Below are 13,449 nucleotides of genomic sequence, written 5' to 3'. Positions count from 1 at the left end.
GCATGGTTCTCTTTAACTATCTTCTGATGGAGTTAGCTGATTTCTTAAATCTCTGGGTTTATAATTTCATCATACCTGGAAAAAAATATGGCTATTATTTCTTTAAGTATTTATCTTCCCTCTTTTTTCTGTGATTCCAGTCATACATATATTAAACCACTTGATATTTTTCCACAGTTCATTTTTCCAGACTTTTTCTCTAAGTGTTTCATATTGTGAGGTTCATAACATATATAGAAGTAAGTGTATGGAAACAAATGCACAAAAAACAGGAGGGGGAAGTGAAAGTATACTGCTGTAAGATATATATATCTTACACATATGTATACATATATAAATACACACTTAAACATACATACGTATGTATATATATATACACACACATAAAACAATATAATCTTAATATTATTTAGAGGTAGAATGTGATAAGGTAAACAAGTATTTTGTAAACCCCAGAGTAAGCACTAAACAAACAAACATAAAACAAAGAGATATAACTAATAAGCTAACAGTGGAGACAAAATAAAATCATTAAAAAAAAAAAAATCAGTCAATCCAAAAGAAGGAACAGCAAACAGACAAGACAAATAGCACACGAAGATCTAGAAGTTAAATTTAAACACAAATACACTGAGTATCACATTAAATGGAGCCCTGGTGGCACAGTGGTTAAGTGCTTGGCTGCTAACCAAAAGGTCTATGGTTTGAACTCACCAGCTGCTCCATAGGAGAAAAATGTAGTAGTCTGCTCCAGCAAAGATTATAGCCTAGGAAAACCTACGGGGCAGTTCGTTATGAGTTGCAATCAACTCGATAGCACGCAACCACAACAATAACAATATCACATTAAATACAAATAGTAAACAGTCCAATTAAAAGGTAAAGATTGATAGGCTAAAAAAGCAAGACTCAGCTACATGCCGTCAGCTAGAAATGTACTTTAAATATAAAGACACAGATAGGTTACAAGTAAAAGGCGATAGAGAAACCAGTAGACTTCTTATGATCTCTTGTAACTGCAGAAGACTCATAAGGCTGCATAAACTAGGATTTGATATCAAGACCTGCCAGCGTAAGAGACCAAGTGAACACATCAGATTCTCATTTAAAGAATCTGGAGGGCTATGCCCTATGAGTAAGGGAAAAGGAAACCTTTAATCCAGTTTCTATTCAGCAAGTACTAATTGCATTGCAGTTACTAACCCCAATCTATCGGTATAGCAGAGGACTAGTGAACCATTTCAGGAGTAAGATAAGATCATGGGAAAGCTGATTAAAAATTTCTGTAAGTAACTTTCAACATATATCACAATGTGGTATATGTTGAATTTAATCACGTCAAGCAAAAGATTGAACATAGATATTACCGTACATACGATGTGATATATGAGAAACCAAAACAAGTAAACAAATATAAATAAATGAAAATTGTGATGTGTTATGAAGGAAACAAATAATGTCTTGAGATAAAAAAAAAAATTAGAAATCAGGAGACCCTCTGTATGATAGTCTTTCTGCTAATATCTGCAAGATGAAAAGGATATAGCATATGAAGAACCAGAGGGGAAATATATTCAGGTAGAGAAAACAGAATGTGAAATTTCCTGAAGCAAAGAGGTATGGTGCATACCAGAAAATGAAGCAGAGTTTAGCGAGAAAAAAGAGTGACCAGAGATGAGGTTGAAGGGTAATATATAAAATGTAAAACGGAAAGGAATCAGTAAGGGCATTGAGTTTTATTCCAACAGAAATAAGAAGATATTTATCATTTAAAGTTAAGTGGCTCATTCTGATTTAATTTTTAAAAAGGTCACTCTTGGAAGAATTGATTGGAAAAAGTCAATGGTAGAAAACAGGAGATCATTAGAAGGCCTTTAATATGTTTAAGGAGAAAGATAATGAAGGTTTAGATAGCGGTGATTTCAATAGAAATGGAAACAAGTTGATATACTGGGACTATTTTGGAGAAAGGCACAGCAGGCCTTGTTAATGGATTGGATGTATGGAGTGAAGGAAAGGAAGGAATCAAGTTTCTGTCTGAAACCACTATGTTTAAGGAAATGTCATTACCAAGAATGGAGCAGACTAAGGAAGGAATAGGTTTGGAAACAGAATTGAAATGTCTGTGAAACATTAAAGAGAAAACATCAAGAAGGAACTTGGTTTATCAGTCTGGAGCTCAGAGAAAGCCAGGCTCCTAGATTAGGTTCACCACATTTTCTTGGTGCTCACTCTTTGTCTCAATTAAACATTTTCTCATTGTCATCCTCTCTTCTCTGTAGACCTTCTTAGTTCTTCTACATCTCTTATGACATTTCTTTCCACAACAGCCAAAAGCAAGCTGTATGTATATTTGAGCAGCTCCACCTATATATGCCCAACTAAGCTTTCTTTCTGATTTTGTTGTACGGTCAAGTAATGAGCAGATACAATTAAATTATTGAATTCGTTTAATAGAATATAATGTAGTATGGTGTTTGAAGCACTTTATCATAAATATTGCCAGGAAAAGGAGAAAGCAAAAGATTAAAGAAAAATATTTCTAAATTTCTCAGGTCCCTGCCAGATTTACATTTCTTCTGATCTGATTTTCTGGAGCTCTGAATATGCAGGCTAGTGCTTATTGGAACGGTCACTTTGGGTAAGGGAAAAGAGGCACATGGAGGGAAACAGATTATTAAGTGAGGTTAAATGTAGCTGTTGCAAGCTTCTGGGTCACTACATTTTCCTTTGTGATAAATGCCCTCACTTGCAATTACAGGACAATAATTTAAAAAGTTATCATCATCATGGCTTTGGGAAAGGCAACAAAAATTATGTTAATAACTCCCACAGCAAGATGACTTCACTTCATAAAGCAAGTTCTTTAATTGGCCATTGTAATGGGATTGGCTATCTGAGATTTTTGGGTGTGTGGTATGGTATTTAAATATTTGTTTTGTAGGCCCTTATGGTTCACTTTTTAAAAAACCATTGGGTTTTGGAGGCTTGTTTTCCTCAAGCTGTTGCTACTCCCTTGGGATTTCTATCAGAACTGCTATGTGGAATTTAATCACATCAAGCAAAAGATTGAACATAGACATTACCATTCAGAGAGTTAAAGGTATTCTGAGCTAAACTTATTACTAGAGTAGAGATGACCTGTGTTCTTAGGAAGGGGAACTTGAAGTTTGCATACGAGATTCTAAAATCTGAAACAAAATGTCAAACCATGTCTGATTATTGTTATTGCCAACACTGGTGATTGATTAGAGGATCCAGGTAAACGTGAGCATGTTGACATTTAATTGAAAGAGAACAGAGATGATGTTAGAGTACAGAATGGGACATAAAATTGCCATTTTAATGACCAGGTGGACTTCCTCAGATATAGGTTTCCAGTGATCATGTCCTTCTTAATTAAGAAAATTATATGGTTAAGTATGTGTTCTTGGATTACGCAAACCCCCATTAACTAGCAGTGTGCCCTTGTGACACTGACTTTACCACTAAGCTAAGTTTCTTCTACTGTAACTTTAGAATTGTGATAGTACATCCATCATAGCTTTGTTATAAGAATTAATGAGATAAAGCATGTTAGCACAATGCTTTGCACAAGCTGACTTGAAAACAGACTAAGGATATCATAATTATGAGGGGCAGAGCCATTTTCTTCCCAGCATTTTACAAATAGAGAGTGCTGTAATTTGATATTTTGATGTTTTTTCTCATTGAGGGTCTGTTTAAATTATTATTATTATTTTTATTGTACTTTAGATGAAGGTTTACAGAACAAACTAGCTTCTCATTAAACTATTAGTACACATATTGACATATTGTTTTGTGACCTTAGTTACTAACCCCACAACATGTAAACACTCTCCCTTTTCGAACTTGAGTTCCCTACTACCAGCTTTTCTGTCCCCTCCTGCCTTCCAGTCCTTGCCCCTGGGCTCAGGTGCCCCTTTAGTCTTGTTTTGTTTTATGGGCTTGACTAATCTTTGGGTGAAGGGTGAACCTCAGGAGTGACTTCATTACTGAGCTGAAAGGGTGTCCAGGGGCTATACTCTCGAATGGTTTCTCCAGTCTCTGTCAGGCTATAAGTCTGGTCTTTTTTTGTGAGTTAGAATTTTGTTCTACATTTTCTCTCTGCCCAGGACCCTCTGTTGTGATCCTTGTGAGAGCAGTCAGTGGTGGTAGCCAGACACCATCTAGTTGTACTGGACTCAGCCTGATGGAGGGCTATGGTAGTTGTGGTCCATTAGTCTTCTGGACTAATCTTTCCCTTGTTTCTTTGGTTTTCTTCATTTTCCCTTGCTCCCGAAGGGGTGAGACCACTCACAAGACTTTAAGAACCCAGACTCTAATGTTGAGGGACTTTTCTAAGTTCTATTATTTTGCACTCTCTTGCATCAGAATTACGTATTTATTTATGCCATGATTAGTTACATATCAATGCAAAGCAACTAAAGCAAGTCCTTTGTATACAAAATCCTTTACTCAATTGATTATTAGCTACACAGAGACAAGAAGCTAGTTTCCTCATATAAAGATGGTTATCTTCATTGGCAAACTATTTTCCTTCTCTGTGATGTCTTTGATTGACTTTTTTGTCTCACATCTCCATCATTAAAACCATCATTTTGTTTGTTAATCTAAGCTGAGAAACCTAGAGTTTGACCCAAAGGAGAAGCTGCTACAATTTTCCTTGTGAATTTTGGTTCTCTTTATGCTTGACTAGACTGCTTTTAGTTGAACTTTTTGGCTAAACCAAATCAATTTCCAAGTCCAGAAAGTACCACGTATGGATTTCACATTTCTTCTTTAAATGGAAGGCTAGTTTCACGTTCACTTTAGCTTAGACAGAGGCCTGTAGCAGCTTTCCAAAGTCAGCAACCAAGGAAACATTGTCCTTAGGATGCTCTCATGTCCAAGTCAGGGAGCTATTTAACTCTATATTTGAAATCTTAAGTAGATTTCATAATAAAACATCAAAGAAAGCTTCCCTTTCTTTCACAATGATAACTATTGGGAACATAATTGTAGCTCTGGTTTATCCCACTCTTTCTTTTACAGGTTAGAGTTAAAGAACTCTGAAGATTGGAAGTGACTACGAGTGAATACAGAGAGCACTCTAAGGAACCCTACCTGGTTTCTCCTCAGTCTCTTCTTTTTTCAGATTTTCATTTTATTGTTTCAACAAATTGTATGTTATAGAAAAATGATTTCATTTTAATATTGTCTCATTAATCTTATTTTTTGCTTTTAAAAAGATTTCATAGCTGCGAATCTGCTCAGAAGCAGGTATTTTTCTGCTTGACTTTTCCTGTTTGACTTTACCTGTATGGTGCTAAAACTTTATGTGATTTTTAATTATAATAGCATGCTAACACAACTAATATTTATATGTTACTTTATAGTTTTCATAGCTCTTTCAAATGTATGCTATCACAGATAAAGGATCAAAAGTTCAGAGAGTTGTGGTCAATTGCATAAGGACATGAATCTCATATATTTTATTCACTGTTATATTCCCATGCCTATACAGTGCTTAGCATATAATCATAGAAGGTGTTCAATAAGTGGCATAGATGAACGAACAATATCACAAAATAAGAAGTGAAGCCAGGAATTAAACCCAGATCTTCTGATCTCAAATTGTATGCTATTTATATAATGGCTTCCTATGGAAATTTTCAGTCTTTTCCTTTTCCTGAAGACTCACTAATTACACAGCTGTGAATAAGGATTATGATTGACCTTTAATATGGAAGAAAATGCTTTTAGGATTTTAGAGAAATTCTGCCTACACTTGTAAAACTAAATTAAGTCAATTTAATTAAAATTGGATACAAAGTAAAATGATTTTAGATAAGAAAACTTTTGGTTTAACACATTTACCACTATTCAAACTCTTATCAGACCTTGTATACACAGACCTATAGCTCAGGAAGACGTTTTAAAAGGCTCAAGAGTCTATGAAGTGTTACCATAAAAAGCAATGATGAATTTTTATGTTTTTGTTGATTGCCTTAATATTTGAAAGTCAAGCCATGAGTAAATAACATACTTGAACGCACTGTCATTGAGTGTCCCTACAGACACACAGGGAGCACCTCCCGGCTTGTGATATTTGGCCATTGGCTTCATTTCAAAGGGCCCTTCCTGGAAACCTTAGATCATTCTGACTTTATTTTGAATGATTAAAAATTAAGCCATGTATTTACATGGAAATACAGAATTGCAAAGCAATTTTACTGCAGAAAATACAAAGGCAAGTTATTTGTGTGTCTTCATTCTTACAACTAAATTTATAGTTTCCTAAAGTTGTAAACAGATTTAAACTCATGAGGCAGAATTTGTTCAGAAAAGCCAATTATATACCTGTCAAGTGCATAATAAGGTTAAAAAATAGATCTCCATTCATTTTATCTCTAATAAACCTGCCAAAATTATACCGATGTTTCCAAAAAGAGCATTCATTTCATACGAATCAGTTATTGCACTTGCTAGCTACTCCCTTTGTCTGGAATGGATTTCGTCATGGCTCGCTCCCCATTTTCCTGTCTCTGTTGAAAGGTAACCTGCCTAGAGAGGCTTTCTCTGACCTCTCAGTTATAATCTGTATTCATTTGCTCTACTTTATTTTCTCCATGTTGTTGTTGTTAGGTGCCATCTTAATCGATCTAGACTTAGAGCGACCCTATGTACAACAGAAGGAAACACTGCCAGGTCCTGCATCATCCTCACAATCATTGCTGTTTGAGCCCATTGCTGCAGCCACTGTGTCAATCCATCTTGTTGAGAATCTTCTTCTTTTTTGCTGACCCTCTATTTTACCAAGCATGATGTCCTTCTCCAGGGACTGGTCCCTCCTGATAACATGTCCAAAGTATGTCTGATGAAGTCTCGCCATCCTTGCTTCTAAAGAGCATTCTGGTTGTACTTCTTCTAAGACAGATTTGTTCATTCTTCTCGCATTTCATGGTATATTCAATATTCTTTGCCAGCACCATAATTCAAAGGCACCAATTCTTCTTTGGTCTTCCTTATTCATAGTCCAGTTTTCACACACATATGGGGCGATTGAAAACACCATGGCTTGGGTCAGGTGCGCCTTAGTCCTTAAAGTGACATCTTTGCTTTCTAACACTTTAAAGAGATCTTTTGCAGCAGATTCGCCCAATGCAATACATCACTTGATTTCTTGACTCCTGCTTCCGTGGGTGTTGATTGTGGATCCAAGTAAAGTGAAATCCTTGAGAACTTCAATCTTTTCTCCATTTATCATGATGTTGCTTATTGGTCCAGTTGTGAGGATTTTTGTTTTCTTTGTTTTGAGGTGTAATCCATACTGAAGGCTGTGGTCTTTCATCTTCATCAGTAAGTGCGTCAAGTCCTCTTCACTTTCAGCAAGCAAGGTTGTGTCATCGGCATATTGCAAGATATTAATGAGTCTTCCTCCAATCCTGGTGCCCCATTTTTCTTCATGTAGTCCAGCTTGTCAGATTATTTGCTTAGCATACAGATTGTATGTGTCTGTCGGTTTGTTGTACTGTTGTGGCTTGCCTTTTGCTGTGATACTGGAAGCTTTGCCACCGGTATTTCAAATATCAGCAGAGTCACCATTGGAGGACAGGTTTCAGCTGAGCTTCCCAGTCTAAGACATACTGTTAAGGAGGACCTGTCAGTCTACTTCTGAAAAACTGTCTAGTGAAAACCTTATGAATAGCAGAGGAACATTATATCCATAAAACTTATCATTAACTGACATAATATAGATTTTATTTATTTTTTAATCTGCCAGCTCCCTATCTCCTTAAGATGTAAGCTACTTGAGGGTGGGGGATTTTTTTTACATTTATGTTAGTTGCTTTGTCTCTAGAGTCTATAATAGTGTTTGGTGCATAGTGGATACTTTATATTTATTTGTTGAAGGAATTAATTACATCCGAGATGGTGATCAATAGGCTTTGGAAAAGACTTTCATTACTGTAATATTGACTATACTAGAGAATGAAGAGGTTGTAAAGAGGACCAGCAAGTTAAGTATTTTAAATATAAATTTAATGATAAGTATCTGATGCTAATTAAAATTGCATGTAGTCCCCTCTTTAAAGAGTAGATAGCTGGTCAGCTCAAATAATATTAAATTCAATTGCTGTAAAAGAGAAATCAAATTGAGAAAGGTAGAAAGTACATCTGTGATACTAAAAGAATCATACTTTTAATTTAAAAGAATGTATGCTTCCAAGGTCCTAGGAAGATCCTTTTTTTTTTTTTTTTTACTTTAATTGAAGTGATTAGAAGCTGGGCCTCCTTCCTCTGAAGAATGGTCTACTTTTCATTCTCTCATTCTCTTTTTTTTTACTGCTAAACCATTTAACTCACTGCTATAAAATTTAAATTGTTTTACTCTAAGAAAGCAAATGCAATCTTTAGCTCATGCTAGTTTAATTTGTTACAAATAAATTTCTCTCTATTCGTGTTATTGCAGATAGCTCACATATATGGCCACATCTGACTCCTTTGATGTAATTTATCAGAGTAATGGGGCTAATTTCCATCTCTTCACACTGATTTAAATTTCCTCTCCCTCCAAGATTTCGTAAAGGGCATTAGAATCATTTTGCACTATATTTGAATGTGTAAGTACAGATCGTGTCTTTCCAAGTACTATGGAGATCTTGTACAGTTCTGCATTAATATGTTAGAATACAATGGCAAATACTGATTTCTCTCAACTTCTTCCCTCTATCTTTATTGACTTGTTAATTGGATACATTTATTACATATTTATCTACCTATCTACCTTTCTTAGTCTCTTTTTCTTACTACCTATCTTTCTTAGTTTCTTTCTTTTTTTCTTAGTTTCTTTTTCTTTCTTTCTTTCCTTCCTTCCTTCCATCCATCCACCCATTCATCTATCTAATCTATCATCTATCTATCTTGCATGCCGAAAGTAAAGAATAATTCATATAATTATTTAAGTAATCATAGAGAAAAGTCTCTATCTCCTAACAGTAATGTGAATAATCACTTTCTTATACCCTCACCATATTTTTTATAGTTATTGGAATTGAAACATTTATTTCATTTACATGAAAGATGAAGAACTTATCTTTATCCATTTCAATTACTTTTTTTCCCCCTCTAGATAACTTCAGCAGACCAGATTCAATTGATGGTTGGAACAGTAAGTCAGTGGTTACTGAATTTATTTTGTTGGGCTTGTCTAGCTCTCGAGAGCTCCAGCTCTTCCTTTGCTTTGTGTTCTCTGTGTTTTATGAAGCTGCTGTTTTGGGAAACATCCTTATCATCCTTACAGTAGTTACAGACTCTCACTTGCTTTCCCCAATGTACTTTCTCCTTAGCAATCTCTCCTTCATTGATGTTTGTCAGGCTAGATTTGCTACTCCCAAGATGATTGCAGACTTCCTCAATGAACACAAGACCATCACCTTCCAGGGATGCATGTCACAAATCTTTTTATTCAATGTCTTTGAGGGTAGTGAGATGGTGCTTCTTGTTGCTATGGCCTATGATTGATACACTGCTATATGCAGACCTCTGCATTACATGACCATCATGAGTCACAGGGTGTGTACTGTTCTGGTGGGAGTCTCTTGGGCTATTGGCATCCTATACTCAGCCAGACACCTGGTATTCACAGTCAATCTGCCCTTCTGTGGACCCAACAAGGTAGATAATTTCTTTTGTGACGTCCCTCTCATGATGAAGCTTGCCCACTTTGACACCTATGTTTTGGAGATCCTGGTGCTCACCAACAGCAGCCTGCTCTCACTTATCTGTTGCCTCCTTTTGCTCATTTCTTACACTATTATCCTTGCTCTCTCAACCCAGTCCACCCACATCAGTGTTGTGATTCTGTTTTTTGGCCTGTTAATCTTCACCTATATTGGCCCTTTGAAAGCTTCCCAATTGATAAATTTATCTCTGTGTTTTTACTGTCTTAACTCATCTCCTTAACCCCATCATTTGCACATTGAGGAACAAAGATGTGAAGGAAGACATGTGGAAGCTAAGCAACCGACATGTGGGTTCCAAGCAGGTCTTTTGATAACTGTGAGGAAGTAACATACATCCTTATTTCTCGGCCATTGTAGTGACTATGTATAATTATTATCTGTGTGTTTATATCATAATTATTCTTTCACCTCTAGAGGTCAGGAAACTGGTGATCTAAAAGTTTGTAAATTCAGTGCAGAATCTCATATTATGATGACAGTCCCTATATTCTGTGGCTCATGGTATCTTCCCTAAAATATATCAATTCCATACATTTATACTCCTAAGTAATTTTTTTCCCTTATGCAGGATTTTTTAAAAATCTCTTGCAGCATTTTTAAGCATTAAAGATGATTTCCTAACTCTTCTGATTTGATCAGGGTAGCATCGAGAGTAACTCAGCACAATTTGAGTTAAGAACAATCTGCTTTGACATGATGGGCTGTATGAATGCTCTAAAGTTCCTCTGCCTTTATCACTTCTAGCTTATAATTTTTCTAACTAAAATTTGGATCCTATGAATGGCTGAAAAAATTCCACACACACAAATAAGACATTGATATTTGTAAGTCAGATTTTATTATATTTATCATTTGTGCTAAATATTAAAGATATAAAATACTGTAGAAGCAATTATGAGACTAAGTTTTGCTGCTCTTGCTTGGAAACAAATAATAAGCCTGTTGCCGTGAAGTGGATTCTGACTCATGGCGACCCCATGTGTTACAGAGCAGAATTGCTCCATAGTGACTTCTTGGCTATAATCTTTATGGAATCAGTGAAGCTGAGTGGGTTCAAACCACTAACCTTTAGGTTTGTAAACAAGGACAAACTATTTGTGACACCCAGGGACCTCTGAAACAAATAATGACACACCAAAAATATAATCTTCTGTAGTTAAAATTACTACAGTACTTTTGCACCCTCTTGAAGAAATGTTGTAACACTTACATACAAATTCTCTTTGTAGACTGATAATAAGCCTACTGTTAGTTGAGAATCACTGCAGGATTTTGCTTAGTTGATTTCATTTGAGAGGGCCAATTTTAAGGTAGTCACAGAAAGCTCATACATGAGTAATTAGAAAGTATTTCTAATACTTCTCTTTTTTCTCAAACTTTACGTGAAACTTCAGAAGCACGTCAGCAACCATCTTATCATGGAAAGGTTAAGAGAAGGGTGAGCATATGATTGATTCTATCTTTTTCAGTCACAGAATCTGTTACTGTCATCCCTGGATTATTTAATTCATTCCAGGAGGAGTTAATTCTGTGTGTGCTCTCTTTCAGTTCAAATGCGTAGTTTCTGAACTGAAGATGAGATTGTCTTTTGTTTTTATTACTTAGACTAGATTATTCTAAGGCAAATATTATTCTATCTCCTACCACACTTGTCAAAGTACCAAAAGCTTAGCATGAAACCATATGCAGTAAGTGCCACAAGGGAACTATCATAAACAAAACAATTTCAGTTAAGTTATATTGTTGTTTTACACAAATGAGGTATTTGGGAGTGACCGGGGTAGGGAGCCAATGGAAAACTAGACTGTCTATCCCTAAGTCTCCGAATTTTATGTAGTCATTGCACTTTGTAGGAATTCAATTTTGTTTTTACATTCCGTTATCCATATGTGAGGTTACTTAACTGAATGTTAACTTTAATAAACTGACATTGATTTAAAATGGACTGTATGAATATCGTTGAATTGGACAACGAGAGACATTAAAAAAAGAGAGCCAAAAGTCATAGTCCTCTGTTCAGGAATAGATTTCATATCAATCAGGATAGCAATAAACATGTTCATAAATAATTAGGAATAGAGGAAAGTAAAGGGTATTAGAGAAATTATAAAACATATATATTGAGTGAATAATCTCAGTGTAGTAATGCTCAGTTCTGTTCAATTAAAAGCAACAAGATGCATTTCAGCAAACTTTTTTACTTACTTAATCTGGACCCATAAAAGAGAATGAGGAAGATTCCTGGTCTCATGGGAATGACTGCATTTTAAGGCATATGCACTCATAACAAAGATATCACCAGGGGTTTGAATGAAAAGTAGTTTACTCTGTATATAGATAGATAGGTAGGTAGATAGCTGCCGTCAAGTTGACTCTGACTCATGGTAACCTTATGTACAACAAAACAAAAAGTTGCCTACATCATCCTTAAAATTGCCAGCATGTTTGAGGTCACTGTTTTGGCTATTGTGCCAATCCATCTCACCAAGGAGTTCCTATGGCTCTTTATTCACCATACATGATGTTCTCCTCCAGTGATTGATCCCTCCTGATAATATGGTCAAAGCAAGCAAGTCTGTTGTGATGCATAACGTTTTCAATGGCTATTACTCTGTATAAGCATTGCAAAATGGTATTGCCAGGAGGCGAAACTTAGTTGGTCAACTACCAGAAAACCTCATAACTGGAAACTTAGTGAATTTGCCCCATTTCAAGTTTTGACCTGCAGACTCACAAATTCAGAAATCCCAACTTGATAATTGTAAGAAACTTGGAAGATAAATTTTTCAAATTGCATTGAAAAATATAATTGTCAAATGAAACAAATAGAGCACTGTGATTGGAACAGAAGCCAAATTATTAGTAAGTGGCTTTGGTGAGTCTGTGTTAAAATTAAATGTTTTGGTAACATGATTGGGATGTGTAAGGTCATCAGATTATGATAGACTAACAGGGAATTACCCATCTGAACAATGTTGAGACAAGCACTAATTATTTATCTTAGTGACTCCTCTTATTTTTACGTACATTCAGGGCTTGACACAGTCTTTCTTTAGGTGTGCTAATACCTCTAACAGAGTTAAGATCAAGTCTCACTGGCCTAGGAATCATTCTAATTGACAGTTGGTATATGTTCTCTTATCAGTTATATATGTCTGACAGACTTATTTCATCACTTCAAAAGTGTTGAGGGTCAAATATCATTCAAAAAAAAAAGTGTACAAGTGGCAAAAAGAACTATACAAAATAATCAAACTAACAGGTAATAAAAATGTAAATTAAAACAAAAGAGTAATGTCATTTTCCTCTATCAGACTGATGAAATATAAAACAAAAAGATCATACTAAATGGTACAAAAAATTTGAATATATAAGGACTCTATTTTGTCAAAAATTACTAAACCATTTTTAGAAAGGAATTTGTTGTGTTTATAAAAAATATTTCCAGACTCACAACCCAGTAATTTTATTTCTAGGATTCTATCTTGGAGAAATTTATTTCTTAATTCTCTAGTACAAAATTGAATGGGTATATAATTTGAAGATCATGAATTCTAGAATATATAACTAAAAAACTCCTAACCGTCAAGTCAATTTTGATTTATAGCAACCCTATAGGACAGAGTATAACTGCCCCCATAAGGCTATAAATCCTTAAGGAAGCAGACTACCACATGTTTCTCTCAGGCAGAGCGGCTGG

General features: G+C 35.3%; 1 pseudogene; it reads left to right on the top strand.

Annotated features, from left to right (window-relative positions):
- The first annotated feature begins 1,440 nt into the window (after positions 1 to 1,440).
- Positions 1,441 to 10,157, top strand: LOC101344016 (olfactory receptor 4K1-like; annotated as a pseudogene).
- The last annotated feature ends 3,292 nt before the right edge of the window (positions 10,158 to 13,449 follow it).

Source organism: Trichechus manatus, unplaced genomic scaffold, assembly GCF_000243295.1.
Source record: "Trichechus manatus latirostris isolate Lorelei unplaced genomic scaffold, TriManLat1.0 scaffold00408, whole genome shotgun sequence".
In the NCBI taxonomy this organism is placed as follows: Eukaryota; Metazoa; Chordata; class Mammalia; order Sirenia; family Trichechidae; genus Trichechus; species Trichechus manatus.
The sequence above is the reverse complement of the archived record's forward strand: the minus strand, read 5'-3'. Positions and strand labels throughout refer to the sequence as shown.